Consider the following 17,500-nt stretch of genomic DNA (forward strand, 5'->3'; position numbering starts at 1 on the left):
GATGGGGTCAGTAGTGCTATTTTAGTATGACTGAGATGCTATTATAGTTTAGTTAATATTTAAAATTTGTTTTTTAAACAAAATTTCTGTTTTCATTTGAATTTTACATTTTTGTTATTATTTTTTTAAAAAGTATGTCTATATACCTTTAAATAATTTTTATTTCAGTATTTATTATTTCAGTTAAACTAAATAAAAATTAGAAATTTTGCTTTGACAAGTAGCTGGAATAAAGCTAGTTTAAGTTTTTTTTTGTGAATAAGTTTTACTTTATTTCAATTTATTTTACTTTATTTTTATAATTAAAATGTGTTTATGGTTTTAGTTTAGTTTAGACAAAACAACAAAATAACACTGGTTCTGCCCTTTTCTTCACTTGGATGTGTCAGTAAATGCAGATTAATGTCTGTTATTTAAAGTTAAGTTATTCTCTATCTATCTATCTATCTATCTATCTATACCTATATATACACACACTGTATATATGTAAATAAAATAAATATTTTTTGAGAGTGTTTTATATTTAATGTTTTATTTAATTTTTTTTTTTATGTTTTATTTGTGTTTATATATTTGATATTTCATGAATAAGTGGTCTCAGAATAGTTTTGTAAAGAAGTGAAAGGAGCATAGGAAAAAAGTATAAAATTAAAAAATAGAATATGTACAAAGTTTAGAGGTGTGCAAGTCATATAAATAACTGTAGAACACCAAATACATAATGTACATGATAAGCAAAATTGCTATTAAGGCTTGCATGTATAGTATAGTAAGACTATAGTTTGTTTTGTGACGCTAGCAGATTTTTAAAATGTTTAGACTTAAAAAAAACATTTATTAGGAAAGCTCAACAGAGATACTCCTTTACAAGCTGCTGACTGTGCTATAAATCACTGTTAAACGCACGAGGTTTGTGGCTTTAACGCACAAACGTTTTCTCTCTGCAGGATAGTATGTGGCTTTGGCGGCGCCTTCTTTGTGTATCTGTATGGAAAGATTACTCTGTTTGTGAAAGAAGCAGACCCAGCCACGTGTGTGAAGAAGCAGAAAGCCACGAACAGCTTCCTCATTAGAAGAGCTAATGATAAAGGTAAATTGTAAAATGTTTGTTTGAACAAGGAAAGCGTCATGAAAAACTGCTAGATGATAATGTAATTAGCTTTATTTGCTGTCTATGCTGTGCCTTCTCTTAAATAACCAGTCAAACGTGTCAGTGTTCATGCATCTAATCCTATTTGTTTTGTTTCTAGTTGTTTTTCTTATATTCTGCTTTGGTCTCTGTGCTGATTTCAACGCTTACTTTCCCTCTGGGCTTTGGGCAGTTCATGGCAGGACAGGTAATACACACACACACACACACACACACACACACACTCTCTCTCTACAGAAAGCGTGCTGGTTTCCCAGTCTGCTAAATCCATAATGGTTAATAATCTTAATGAGAGAGACAGGTGACATTCATTAATCATTCTTAACAACATACACTCGTCTAAAATAGAGAATGAAACTTCAATTCTCTCTCATACACTGACTCTTCTGGTTCTCTCTATTAAATCAGTGATTGAAAGTGAGGCAATAAAATGCTCCCATTAGCAGCGTATGCAGTCAAACACTACAATACCATGCCTTATCTAAATAAAGTATATGCACAATTAACAGTGAAATGAAATGTGAAAGCCAAAGTCTTTTCTAAAGCAATAATTCACCCCTAAAATGAAAATCAGCTGTAAATGTGTTCGCCCTCAGGTCATCCAAGATTAGGATGAGTTTGTTTCTTTCATCAGGTTTTGAGACCCAATGTTAGCATTTAAACACTTGCTCAGCAGAATGGGTTGTTTTGGACTCTCATTCTGATCGGCAGCCCATTTCACTGCAGAGCATCCATTGCTGAGACACTGATGCAGTGCTACATCTCTACAAACCTGATGAAGAAACAAACTCATATTGGATCACCCTGAGGATCAGCACATTTTCAGCTAATGTTAATTTTTGGCTGTACTATTCTTTTAAATGAAAGTCTAAAGAAGTTTTTTGGTTTATGTTATTATTTCCTCACCATTTATAGCTTAACACAAAGTGAATCCTTGATTTCATTTTTTGATCATCGTACCTGGTCAAATCATGGCATCGTAGCAGACTTTGATAATGATGATCACCTAGCCGCCTGGAAACATCCGCAGGCTAACGTCTTCGTCATTCTCTCCATCTTCGTCATCATGAAGGTAAATAAACACAACAGACACACAGTTTTTGTCCTCAACTATAGCTAAAGTAACTAAACTCTTCTTTATTCAGAAATAAGTTAGCTTTAAAGACCTCGTGTAATGCTTAACTGGTTTTTCTTGCAATTTTCATATAACAAAATATTTGTGAATGTCTGACTTGTTTTTTTGATGCACCATGCAATTTGCGTGTGTGTGTGTGTGTGTGTGTGTGTGTGTGCGCGTGTGTGTTGTGCATGTGTGTTGTGTGGTGTGTCGTGCGTGTGTGTTGTTTTAATGAGCATTACTCTTGTCTGTTATGTAGTTCTGGATGTCTGCTATTTCTATAACCCTTCCTATACCATGTGGTTCCTTCGTTCCCATTTTTGTCATTGGTATGTGTTTGTGTGTTTTCTCTAAAAATTATAGTTATTCTTTGGAGCATTTCCACCTTTTTAAGGTGTGTTCACACCAAGGATGATAACTATAATGATAATTAAAACCATATGCCATATGTTTTAAAAATCCTAAAAAAATCTCTATATACTGTAGTGCAGTCCACACCACAACTATAACAATAACGACACAGTAGAATGATGTCATTGGAATGACTTTCAGGGTGATATTTTCCAGCCGATGAACAATAAAAAAAAATAATGGCCAATCAGAAATCACTCAACTTTAATGAGCTGGAGCATTTTATATATATATATTGCTACTTGCAGCTATATTCAGAAATCAGCATATTAGAATGATTTATCATGTGACATGTTATCATGTGATTACATTTTTAACATATGTTCATATAGAAACATTGTAATAATATTCCACTGTTTTAACTGTATTTTTGTTCAAATTAATACAATCTTGGTGAGCAGAAGTCCTTTTTTTTAAACTTTAACTCAATAACTCAAAAGTTATTCCAAACTTTTGATCTGCATTTTAAGTCATGATTCTTGGTGTGAACGGACCTTTAAAACAGTCATTTTTAATAGTATCTTTTCATATGATGACTCTCAAATTAAAGGGAATGCATACGTGTGTGTTTTAGGTGCTGCGTTTGGACGTTTGGTGGGTGAAGGTTTGGCCACATTGTTTCCAGATGGATTTAACATGGATGGACATGTATACCATATAACGCCCGGAGTGTATGCTGTCGTAGGTGAGAAACTAGCCATCCATTACACCTGAATACTGTCCCAAAATGAAGCCTTGACTTATTAAATAGTAACTCTTTCCTGTGTGTAGGAGCGGCAGCGTTAACGGCAGGAGTCACCGACCACAATCTCAACTGGTGTGTGATCATGATGGAGTTGACGGGTCAGATAAATTATGCTCTGCCCATCCTGATCTCTGTGATTCTCTCCAACATGATCTCTCAGAGTCTTCAGCCGTCCATCTACGGACAAAGTATCCGCATTAAAAAACTGCCTTACCTACCGCCCATGCTCAGCTGGGGCCACCGCGAGTGAGTCTCTTCATCCATAAATTTCATCTTTCCTTTTATTTCAAATTTCACTCATCCTGTGCACCACCAAAACTTTTCCTAGCAGTGTATTTCAACCTATTTCCAGGGGTTTTGTAAACACTTTGGTTATGTTTTTAAAGTGTACATATTACAAAAAATAGCTAGTATACATTTGATAGCAGTTTAATCAGCATTCTCAGGTTTAACTCATTAAAATAAATATTGCAGCATGCACATTACAAGTACTTAAGTAAGAGTGTTGTGTTATAATATGTGAAGGCAGTTAAATTAAATTTGATAAACTGAATGTGAGGCAAAGTGAATAGGACAAAAAAAAAAACAAATAGAAACAAATCTTACTATATAAGAAATACTTCCCCAGTTGATTGTTTACATTAAGAACCACAAACATTTTTGTATTACAAGTTTTCTGAAATGTTATGTTTAAATTCGCAAATGAGGCATTATATAATTAAATATGCACTAATTTGCACTCATTTCCAGAAAATAAATCAGAATGTTGGATGAAGCCAGGTTCAGAATTCTTGTTTGATTTTGTTGACATATTAGAGTTAAAGGTTTTTATAGAGGGGATTTTGGATTTCTCTTTTTATCACTCCAACTACATCAGCACGCGATATCAGAGAAAATATTAAGTTTTGGTGTATGTAAGGTGCTGCTGAAGTGGAGGAAAAACTCACTGCCTGCCTTTAAAAAATGAATGCATGGGAATTTTTCTCCACGTTTTAGGAATAAAAAGCTCTATATCTGCCACCAGGAGTTGAGCACTATGCATTTTTTCCACGTTTTTAGGAATAAAAAGCTCTATAAATCCATGTAATTGATATATGAACAAACCCCTCTATAAAAACCTTCAGAATATAGATTGGTGTTGAAGTGTAGGCTTTGGTGTATTTAAGTTGAGATGTTTATTGTAATCTACAGTGGAGTATTGTTAAAGTTGAGTGTATTTTATTTTATCATCATTTTGTTTTTTTGTTGTGCATCAAAGTTTTTTACAATGACCTCTTTCTCACAATTACCTTTCTCTTTCTGTAGTAAGTATAATATTCATGTGGGGGACTTTATGAAAAGAGAAGTTCGTTATATAACACTGAACTCCACCTACCGAGACATATTCAAGATCCTACGCTCAGGAAATCTGAAAACACTTCCATTGGTGAAGTCCACAGGTACAAACACACGACACACACTAATTTCCTACCAACTGTTGTGTTGGAGCTGGTTGTGTTATCATTATATGACAATGGCTTAACTTATAATTTTAATATTAGATAAATTCATGTAGACATTGCTACATGTAACCAAATTAATATTCATGAGACATGCTGTGCTGAAGGGACATATCAAATCAACATTACATTTTTATAAGAATTTTGTATTTTTTACTTACATTTGATTGTAATTAAAAATAAAAATAATTAGATTATTTGAATTGTAATTTGTTTTAAATGTTATTTATTTAATATCATTTATTATTTGCATGCATATATTTTATAATTATTTTTATAAATCAGCTAAAATATTTTTACTGTTTTGATAATTTTTAAAAATCCCTGTAGAGCTGCTATGAAACTATGTGTATTGTCAAATGTGTTAAACAATTGAACATTACACGATTTGATGCCTAAGTTTTTAAAATCATGAAAACATGCTATTTTTTAAAAAATAAATTCCTTTCTTGAAACAAAAAGCTGTTTGAAATATTATATATTAAAACTCTAGACATGTAAAGTTCACACCAGGAATGCAGTTTTACTGCAAGCCAGCAGAAGAGCTCATTTTAATATGAAGTAAAATGTGATGTGCATATCCTGATCTTTCTGTCTGATTTCATTGTGTCTCTCAGAGTCGATGCTCTTGCTGGGCTCAGTTGAGCGTGCTCAGTTACTGGTGCTCTTAAAGCAGCGATCACAGCACCTGCGAAAGGAAATGCGCCCACCATGCCTATCAGCTACAAGGTTCACTTTCCAGGTCAGATGGTGAAAAATTTGACTATTATAAATAAGAACAGCTGTTTTTGCAGTGCTTTTCAGGGCAGTACTGCTTGAAATTCCTCCTTTTCTTTTATTTTTCTGCAATTAATTCAGTCTGAACCACTTATGTAGGCCAACTTAACTTTGTATATGTAACTACAAAAGTATTTTGTTTGTTTTTTTACGTATTATTTTTAAAATGTATGTAACTTTAACATTATTCTACTGCTGCAACCATCTAGTTCTTTAAAACAGGTGTTGATTATGGATTTATATGTGTGTGTGTGTGTGTGTGTGTGTGTGTGTGTGTGTGTGTGTGTGTGTGTGTGTGTGTGTTTTTGTGTTGTTGAAATGAAGAGTATGAGTCTGCTTTTGCTGATCCCGCCTCCACTGAACCTCTCAAATCTGCTCTGAAGAAGCCATCTGTAGGTGAGAAAGATATTACAAGTAATACCGAGAACCTCCCATTGACTTCTTTTGACCTTAAATTAACATAAAACACCATTCACAATTTTTTTTTTCTGGTTATGTGTACGTGTGAAAGTGCAGATACTCCTTTGTAATATTTTTTATAAAATATGAAATAATATTTTATGATATAAGTTTGTAATTTTTTGAAATATATTTATGCTTGCAAAACACTTATCAGATGTTGAGTTTAGTGCACGTGATAAAAATCAGTGCCGTGCATGGACCTCATTAAACATTTTACAATAATTAAGCATTTTGCATGTTGAAAATAAAGTTCCCAATATTCTGATCTGTTTGGTTAATATGGAATTCACTGGATATTGCCTTTCAGAATAGTCCCTCATAACATCGTGAAGTCTCATTACACATCGATGCTGTTTTTTACTAGTTTGAATGTAGCGAGATTAAAGTGAAGTTGTTGTAAAAAAGGGCATCCAAATGTTATCTTTCCAGAGCCAAAAAACAAGGTATGTTCTGACTGCCATACATAATATTTAATGCTAAGTCTACGCTTTGTTATACTGAGATGAACATCACGAACATCCAGAACTCAACACTGAACAAAAACTTCTATTCTAACTTAACACTGCGTTCAAGAAATAAACAGATATGTCTGTGAATAGCTACATTGCTCAGTGCTCTAAAAATACGTTGTAAAAGAAACCTTTGACACTCTCCAAAGCGCAAACACAAATACGCGCTGGATAGTTTGTCCAATCTGCAATTAAATGCTATTATTGCAACTTCAACTGAGATGCATAAATTACTTACTTCAACAGCACATGCATACATATGGTGGATGTATGAAACTTTTTCTGTCTCTCAGGTCTTTATGATTCTGGCCTGAGTTTGAAGAAGTTCTTTTGTTCACGTCCTGACATTGCGGCAATGGAGGTGAGACATCCAACACACACACACACACACACAGACACACAGACACACACACACACACACACACACACACACACACACACACAGACCACACACACACACACACACACACACACAACACACACACACACACCACACACAGACACACAACACACACACACACACAACACCGCACGCACACACACACACACACACACACATTTATGTGCTCTAGAAATGTCCTGTGGTGTTTTTGAGGAAGCTTTTCTAGTGAACGTTTGGAAGTGTGCGCCTTTTTAATTTAGTTTTGTAATACTGCGAGGAGGAAACTTGTAAGCATATGCATTATATCTAGCCTATGAAGAAAGAACCCTATGATTTCTGTGATGTAGAAAAACATGGATAGAGTCAAGTCATAAAAATGGAATTGTACAGCATTTAGTATATTTTGGATTAATAAATCAAAAGTTTAGGTATGTACAATTAATCTAATTAGGATATGGACTAGTCTTGATGATGATAATAATAATAGTAATAAAATTAGTAAAACTTATTTTTTATGGATTATAACAGTTTTTCCTTCATCCTGTGCAGCTGTTTGTTTGCCAAAAAAAAAATCATATGGTTACATTTTTTTAAATGATTTAATTGTTAATTTTTTATGCCATCAATGCTTTTTGACAATGAGCTTTTATTAAATCATAAAATCCACAAAAATAATAGTAAAAGACAAAATACTAAATAATAAAAAAAATATTGTAAAACAAAAAGTTTATAAATTATTAAATTGTTAAAGTTTCATGAAAGTGCATTTTGATTATTAAAATGTAATTAAACTATTAAAATGGAAAACACAGAATCCTTAAAATTAGAAAAAAAAAAATGGGGCAAAAAATAAAAAATATTATTTTTATTATGCCTAAGAAATGTGTGCGTCTCCGTCTTTATCCAGGACAACCCAGATGCAGAGGATGATACGATACTTCAAGAGGTGAGGGACATTTTTAACACAGAACACCACACACTCTTACACACTCACACATGTGCACACACACCACCCACACACACACACAACACACACACACACACACACACACACACACACACACACACACTCACACAAACACACATGCACATACACACACACCACACACACACACACACACATCACAAACACACATGCACATACACACACACACACACCACACACACACACACACACACACACACACACACAAACACAAATCTCTCAAAAACACACATGGAACACACACACACACACACACACACACACACACACACTCACAAACACACACACACACACACATGTACAGTATCTCTGGCTGTGAGTGCAGATCGAGGAGTGGGAGGAGCAACAGCTTGACGAGCAGGTGAACTTCAACAACTGCAAGATTGACCCCGCCCCCTTCCAGCTGGTGGAGCGCACTTCACTGCACAAGGTGAGTGTGTGTGTGTGTGTGTTGTGTTGATGTGTGTGTTTAGCAGCTTTAGTCTGTGGTCAAAATAGTGACGTCATTATCATGATGATTTCTGAACGAGTCGAGTTTCTGGAGTTAAGTTTATGTTGTTGTTTTTTTTATGGTATGTCACATAAAACCTAAAACTTTATTTGAGAAAGGAGGAAGAAACAACACGTGGTTTTTGCTCTTATTTTCCCGTTTATCATCAGTACCATTTCCTCTCTGGGTTACAGTGACTCACACCATGTTTTCTGTGTTGAATCTGGATTACGCTTACGTCACCAGTATCGGACGACTTGTCGGAGTCGTTTCACTGAAAGAGGTGAGAGTTCATTAATCACACAGAAATGACATTCAAGAGCTCCTTTATTGATGCTATGCTTCAACCTTGAACATCCATAGAACCTTTCCATTGCACAAAAGTTTCTTTGTAGCAGAAAAAAAGTTATAAAGATTATTAAAAGGTTGATCACAGTAGTAAGAAAAAATTGGTATCAACAGCTGTGCTGTGCTGTACTCATAAAGCTGGTAAAAGGTTCATCTTTTCTAGTTTGAAGCTAGTTCTAGTTCATTTGTAGTGCATTTTCTAAGATTGTAAACATTCTGTGAGATAAATATGTATTTTAAGGATCAGTAAATTCCATTTTATGCTAAATCAGGACATTTTTAAATACACTACTGTAAGAAATAAATGCTTTCATTCATTAAGGTCTCATTAAATTGATCATTAAAGTGAGCGTAAAGACATTTATAATGTTACGTTAAATTTCTATTTTAAATAAATGCTGTTCTTCTGAACTTTCTATTCATCTGTGAATCCTGCAAAATGAAGTGGATCACAGTTTCCACAAAAATATTGTGCAGAGCAGAACTTGTTTTCAACATTGATGATAATCAGAAATGGTTCTTGGAGCAGCAAATCAGTCATATTAGAATGATTTCTGAAGATCATGTGACACTGAAGACCTGGAGTAATGATGAGGCTGACAAATACAGCTGCGCATCACAGAAAAATTACACTTTAACAGAGATTCACACAGAAAACAGCTGTTTTAGATTGCAATAATATTTCTGTATGTTTAATCAAATAAATGCAGCCTCGGTGAGCAGAAGAGGCTTCTTTTAAAAAAGCCAAACGATGTGAACAAACAAAAATGTAACCAAACTCTCCATTACTGGCTCTGGTGTGTGTTGTAGTTGTGTAAAGCCATCGAGGGCTCCCTGCCGGCAGACGGCGTGAGGTTGCGTCCCATTCTGGCCACTTTCAGAGACCGAGGCGTTCGAGGATCCTGGACCGAGACCACCGAACTCCGCAAACTACTGGACCATCAGATCAGCTAAAACACCAGCGAGCGGCGATGTTACAGCTGAACCCGAAGCCCAACGCAGTTTAATAGAGACACTTTCTGCTCTGGGTCTGTTTTTATCCGTGGATTCATGAGATCCACCCTCGTTCAAGTCTTTCTGCCCTCACTTCCTGCTTTGTTTACTTTTTCAGTTTTCAAGTTGTATATATAATATATGTTTTTAGTTTTTAAGTGCAACTGTTAGGGTTAGTGTGTGTGTAGTATTTATAAATAGCTGTGTGCAGAAATAATATGTGTGTGCTTGTTACAGAAATGGCCTAAAAAGTAATGATTTTTAGACATTTCAGATTGTTCTTTGAATGCAATGGCCATTAAACGCAGCTTGCGTTAAAATTTTTGTTATTTAGTTAATTTCATTTTTTATTTAATTTTATTTTAATTTTAAGGCAAACTATTTGAAGTCAGTCTGATTTTAAAAAATTTTTTTTTTAAATATTAATGTTTTCAACGAGAGAGAACAAAAAATACCTTTTCTGAATAACATTTCTGACTAATGCATTTTTTAAAACTGTAGTTTTGTAGCAATGCATTTAATTGCAACATGACAGAGAAAAATTAATAAGCAAGAAAAACAGACAGAGAAAATGAAATCGAGTTCAATAATAACAACAATTCTGGGGGGGAATGTGCACGATTTATTAGTTTAGTTTCTTGATCATCAGTCAAGAAAATTGAAATTTTGTTAAATAAATAAACAGATTGATATTTTTTTTAATATTTAGTATAGTATTATTGTTTTGTATAATATTTGCATCAATTTTGGGGGACAATGTCCACTTTTCATTGGTTATTTGATCATAAATAAAGAAAACAAAATGCTGTTAAATTAATAAAGTATAATAATTACAGTAATATTGGAGATTTTTATGCTCTTTTTATTGGTTTCTTGATTTCTAAATCAAGAGAATGAAATGCTGTTCTAAAAGTTGAGAGTTTTTCTGAAGAGGTTAATTGGTGCTGTTTATATTTTACATGTACTGTATATGTTTGTATTGAATGTACAGTATAATTGTTTGCCTTTTAATTACCCCAAGCCCTAGTAAGTTATATTTTGGTAAATTTGTATTTTTTTTTCCACGAGATTTTTTTTCAAAGAAGTGCATAAATTCTATTACATGTTTTTTTTGTGTTTTTTTTATTGTGGTTTGCGGAGAAACTCTATACACGTGTGTTTGTGTGTTCCTGATTGTATGTTCTTAATTTTTTTAATTGGTGTTGGTGTGTGTGTGTGTGTGTGTGTGTGTGTATGTATTGTGTGTGTGTGTGTGTGGTGTGTGGTTGTTGTGTGTGTGGGTGTGTGTGTGGTGTGTGTGAGTGATTGATGTGTTGTGTGTGTGGTTGTGTGTGTGTGTGTGTGTGTGAGCGTGTGTGTGTGTGTGTGTGTGTGAGCGTGTGTGTGTGTGTGGGGGTGTGTGTGTGTGTGTGTGTGTGTGGTGTGGGTGTGAGAGAGAGAGCGTTGTGTGTGGGGTGTGTGTGTGTGTGTGTGTGCGTGTGTGTGTGTGTGGTGGGTGGGGGGGGTGTGTGTGTGAGAGGCGTGTGTGGTGTGTGTGCTTGTGTCTCAATCAACAAGAATTCTAAGCAAGCGGGGGTGCGAGATGTGTAATGTGTGTGTTGTGTGTGTTGTGAGGAAGAGAGAGAGAGTGTATTATTTGTGCGGGTGTGGTGTGTGTGTGTGTGAGCGTGTGTAGAGGCAAAGGGGGTGTGTGGTGTGTGTGTGTTGAGGGAGATAAGTGGAGGGAGGTGGAGGGGGGGGGGTGTGTGCGGTGGGTGTGTGTGGTTTGTGTGAGCGTGGTGTGGGGTTGTGTATGTGTGTTTGGTGTGTGTGTGTGTTGTGTGTGGTGTGTGTGGTGTGTGTGTGTGAGCGAGGTTGTGTGTGGGTGTGTGTGTTGTGTGGTGCGTGGCGAGAGAGAGGGTGTGTGTGTGTGTTTTGTGTGGTGTGTGTTGGTAAGAGCGTGTGTGTGAGGCATGTGTGTGTTTGTGTGTGTGTGTGTGATAGCGTGTTGTGAGGCAGGTTGTGTGTTTGTGTGTTTGAGAGAGAGAGAAGAGATGTGTGTGAGTTTTTTGAGTGTGGGTGAGTGAGTGTATGGGTGTGTGTGTGTGTGTGTGTGTGTGTGTGTGTTGTATGTGTTTTGTTTATAGTGTGTGTGTGTGGTGTTGTGTGTGTGTGTGTGTTTTGTTATATGTGTTGTGTGGTGTGTGGTGTGTGTGTCTTTTCTTCTGACTTGTTGGCCTTTCTGGGATGCGTTTTGAACGAAACCCATTGAAACACTTGCGCGATACCTGTAATCACTATATAGCTGACGCATATATATCAGACATGCGGTACATAGAAACCTTTTTGCATAAACCTTGCTTTCGTTTCCAAATGACCTAAACTTCCGGTTTCGGTTGCAATGAGATGACTTCCCGGACACACTAAAAATATTTATGCTCTCTCACACGCGAGAATGTTTGAAAGTGCAGTCTTTGTGCAGGTACAACAGTACGTGGGTGATTACAGGGTATATATACATGTCTTTCATATATATGCACAGATATATAGTGTTTCACATGTACACGCAAGTGTTTCAATGGGTTTCGTCTCAAACAGCCTCCCATAGAGAGCTTTCGTCGTCAGCGAGACATGAATGTGTTTGGATGAGGGATGTTTCTCCCAAAATACCATTGATTCTTTGGAATGGTCAAGCTGGTGCTTAGAAAATGTATAATTAAGGCTTTTAAAATTATTTAAATTGCAATTACCAGTTAGAAACATTCTGGTCATTGAACATTACAGTTTCAGCTCCATCCAAACAGATTGTATTTTCGTGATCTTAAAATGACCTTTGACCTTCAGTCATAGCTTATTCTGTACTAAAGGTCAGGGAGTGACAACAAGGGTCAAAGTTCAGCCAGATTAAAGCATCTGATGTTCCTAATGTGATCAGAAATGTTCAGGACAGTAAGTCTGTAATTGTGTTAAATTGATTAATAAAATCCTAAATAACTCATTTGGTGATTTTAATGTAATTTGTAGTTTGTTTTTGTTTTTTTTTTGATTTTTTGTTTTTTTTTTTTTTTTTTTTTTTTTATTTATTTTTTTTTTTTTATTTTTAAATTTAGTTACAGTAATTATGTGGTTTTGTCATTTTTGTAAAAAAAAAAATATATATTTTTTATTGTAGTACCTTATGTTTTGCAAAATGAATGGCAACTGGCAAAAAAAAGTTTAATTAATGATTTTTTGTTTTGCAAAATGAATGGCAACTGGCAAAAAAAAGTTTAATTAATGATTTTTTTATAAATTAATATGAATAAATTAATAAGTAATTATTGACAAATATGTATTTAAATTTTTTTTAATTATTAGTTTTTTATTATTATTTTTTAGTTTTTTTTATTTTTTTTTTTTTTTTTATTTTTTATTTCAAGTAGCAAAAGTTTTTGGTTTTAGTTTGCTGTAATAACCCTGTTCTGAGAATGTGATATTTTTAAAACTAATGTTTATTTATTTAGGGTTCAGATCCTTCCATTAGTTCTTTCTTGTCACACTTTCAGTTCTTCACGGAAAATCTCCAGACCTTCTTTCTCTCTCCTCAGAAATAATCATTAACCTGAATGTTTGTCATCTTTACTCCAGAGTTTGTGTTTAAAGGAACGCCACACACGTACAGCACATGAAGATCCCTGATGTGTACAGCACACGTCACACACATGATCTTCAAACACACTTGAGCTGAACAAATGAAATGCCAGCACACACAATGCAAAGGATTTGTTTGGTTTTGTTTAATTTGTTTTACTTTGGTTTTTATTGATTATTATGGTATTTGATACAGGCCATAATGTGCATTTCTGATCTCTAAATAATATTTTTTTTAATGTTAAGCAAAAGAGATTCACTATTAATTTCTTCTAACATCTTAGACTGAAAGCAAAATATGATTTGATCTCCTTGTGCATGTGTTTTTATATTCTCATGACAATTCACTCACAGCCAAAGACATTAACATTAAATGAAATAAACATTAACTGAAATAAATATTTCAGCTACATTTCTCATTTTTATTTAGTTTAACTTGATGTACTAGAATAATAAAATTAAAATAAAAACCATAAAAAATACTATAAAAAAATGATAACCCATATAAAAAAAACTATTAATTTTTTTTATAAAACAAAAATAATCTAAATAATCAAAACACAACAAAATGTTAAAATTTAAGTAAAATAATTTATTTTAAAATTAAAATAATTTATTACAAATAAAATAATGAAAATAACCAAAACACACAACATAGTGTCTAAAAGTTTAACTAAAATTTTAGTAAAATTATTTGAAAATAAAAATAACTTATAAAAAAATAAAATAAAATAAAATAATGAAAATAACCAAAACACACAACAAAATGACTAAAACTTTAAGTGAAATTTAAGTAAAATAATGTGTTTTAAAATTAAAATAAAATCATTCATTTAAAATAACCAAAACAAAATGACTAAAACTTTAACTACAATTTAAATAAAGTAATTTATTTAAAAATTAAAATGATTTTTATGATTTCATGCCCACAGTGATAGACGCTAATACTGAATTTCACCAGGAGATGGAGACATTTATGCCTCTCATTTGTTTAAAATATCTTGCAAATGCTGTATGGCCATTTTATTATTTTATAGAATATTTGTATTACTATTTCAAATGTTTAAGTTCAGTTCTTTCTAAAGAATATATTTACTATGACAAAAAAATACCCATTTTTTTTGTTGTTGTTTGTTTTGGACTGACATTAGTCTGAGCAATGTTAGTGTGTAAGTCACGAGGATCCAGATCAAGCCAGCTGTGTTTTGGATACAGGTCTTCAGCTGGTGCAGGAATGTCTCAGAGCAGATATCAGCTGCTCAAACTGTCTGGCTGCTTATTGAAATATTAACCGGCTTAGATGATAGAAAACGGGTATCATGGCATGTTTCATAATAACGCTACGGAGTATACAGTTAGAAAATCATTTAATTTGCTTTGATGTTTTGATGTGTTCTTTCACATTTATTATCTTGGAAGAAACTCAAGCAAACGATCAAATAAATGTTATTCATTTACGTTCTCCTCTTTAAACAGTTAATAAGATGAGAAGTTTAAGGCTGTACTGAGACACATCACGGTGAAGCTGAAATTATTCACGTTCATCTGTGTTTATTAAATGAATGTTACTTCTTGTTTTTGGAATGCTCAGAAAACATTCAAAAATAACGTTCTCATAATGTTTGCAAAATGATACAATGGAATGTTGCTCTAATGCAATAAAAAAATGGATGGCAACATTCAGAAAAAAAAAAAACGTTTTCATAACTTAAAGGGAACATTAGTAAAAACGTTCTTGTTTCTGGGACGCATATGAAGGTTTTGCGATCATGAAGCGCGTGCTGGGTGATTGTTTTTACACATGGCTGTATATTACTGTGCTTGTGTCTATTTAAAGATTAGCCAGGCGTTTTATGAGGTGAATGTTTGATCTATGTGAGAGATCTGCTTGTGTTTGAGGAACCAAGATCTTCAGCTTCTGTCATCCGCGCGAATTCAGTGTTTGAGCAATAAATAAAAGAGTCTAAAAAGTCTGATCGATCCTCTCTGGATAAAAGCATCTGCCTCATGCTGGTTAAATCAACTGTTGCATTATTTCTGACTGCTTATGCTGGTTAAATCAACTATCTGAGATGTACCCGGGTAAAATAGGATATATATATATATATATATATATATTATCTATATATATATATATATATATATATAGTTTACAATTACACATCCGAGATAGGCAATACTAGAGCAAAATAGGGTATATATTAGGGTAAATTCGGGTATATTGAGTTTGTTCTTATAATGAATTGGATGTGAATTAGCCCTATATAATGTATAAAACAGTATTGTAATTCAAATGTTAATATGATATGTTAGTATTTTATTTTTTTTCATGTTTTTAAGTGACATTGATGCTATGGACACAATATCAATACATGCAATAAAATAGGGACTAGATAGATAGATAGATAGATAGATAGATAGATAGATAGATAGATAGATAGATAGAAAAAACAAAAACTAGTTATTTGTTATCTTAGTTATTTTTACAATAATAAAGTAGCATTTTATTATATTTTGTAAAGCTAAAACTAGCTTCTGGGACGTTAGAAGTGATCTGTCGTTGTTTTATTTTGGATAACCCCTAGTTTAATGTTCAGAGTGTGTCTATGCTGCAGTCTATGCAGGGTGCTCGGAATGTTTGTGGACACGCGCTGCGTGGGCGCGCAGTGGGTGGAGCTTCCGTCTGTAAGCCCCGCCCCGCGCTCAGCTGAACACAAACTTCTTTCAGAAGTCAGTCGCGCAGCGAGCGGTTTACGCAAGAACCGCGCCGACGCGCTGACGCGCAGCCCGCCGCGCTTCCACGCTCGCGTCTACGCGTTAGAGAGTGAGAGCGTGTGTGTTTCCCGAGCTCTCCTCCGTGAGTGTGTGTGTGAGCTGCAGTCATGGCTGTGGACGGAACGGAGCAGCGCGCGCTGCAGTATGAGCAAACTTTGGTAAGTTGTGTTGTTTGTCTCCGGAGCTCTCGCTTTATCTCTCAGACTCTGTTCGTGTTGATCAGGATCCTCGGCTCTGTGGAGCTGTCAGGCGTGTTCGTGACTCTTGACTTGTTGATGAATGAGTGACTGCTGCTATCTCTGACTGCTGTTTGAAGGATCTCTGTCTGTTTTTAGTTCATGTCAAAGTTGAGTGACAATTATAATTCATAAATCATGACATGATGAGCTGGAATCAGAGACAGTCTCCCTCTTTCTATTTTTCAGTGGTCCAACACAATATTTCTAATATTAACAGAATTAATAAATACTAACAGAAGTAAGTGTGTGTGAGTGAGTGAGTGAGTGAGTGAGTGAGTGTGTGTGTGTGTGTGTATTTATTTGTGTGTGTGCATACAAATTAATGTAAATGATATTAAAATAGATAATATTTCACAATTTTACAGTTTTTAGACATTTTTGTATTTAAATAGATATTATTTAGCTATTTTAAAGTTTTTTATCATATTTTTAAAATATAATGAATTATTTAGATTTTTGTAATTTAGGTATTTTATTTTTAATAGATTATGAATGTTATATAATTTTATATAATGTTCCAACACTGCTTTAACAGTGTTTTTTAGTTTTTATTTTATTAATTTTATTTTAGTATTTGTTATTTTACTTATTTTTACAATACATCGTTTTGTTTATATATATACTCACACATACAAAAATATTTATATTATATTTACATGCACACACATATTAATGAATGATTATGCAATAAATAAATAATACAATTTCTAAAAATTATATGTATTTTTTGCATGCATGAAAAAATATAATATATGCATTTATTTATTATTGATTATTGAATTTCTATTTTACATATTCATTGTATGCATATATACACACACATAAATACATACATAGGCTATATATACACACACATGCACATACACAAATATTTATATTTATATTATATTTACATTATTACATATGCGTGAATGATTATGCAATAAATAAACAATACAATTTCTAAAAATTATATGTATATTTATGCATGCATGAATATATATATATATATATATATATATTATATATA

At 33.7% G+C, this 17,500-nt stretch overlaps 1 protein-coding gene and 1 pseudogene across 5 annotated transcripts in view; one reads left to right on the forward strand and one right to left on the reverse strand.

The window, feature by feature from the left end:
- The window catches only part of LOC109091148, an 18,121-nt pseudogene extending 8,139 nt beyond the window's left edge, over positions 1–9,982 (forward strand).
- LOC109049674 (disks large homolog 4-like) overlaps positions 1–17,500 on the reverse strand; it is a 180,457-nt gene that overhangs the window by 36,141 nt on the left and 126,816 nt on the right. The gene's annotated exons all lie outside the window — the stretch shown is intronic.

This window comes from Cyprinus carpio, chromosome A5, assembly GCF_018340385.1.
Source record: "Cyprinus carpio isolate SPL01 chromosome A5, ASM1834038v1, whole genome shotgun sequence".
In the NCBI taxonomy this organism is placed as follows: Eukaryota; Metazoa; Chordata; class Actinopteri; order Cypriniformes; family Cyprinidae; genus Cyprinus; species Cyprinus carpio.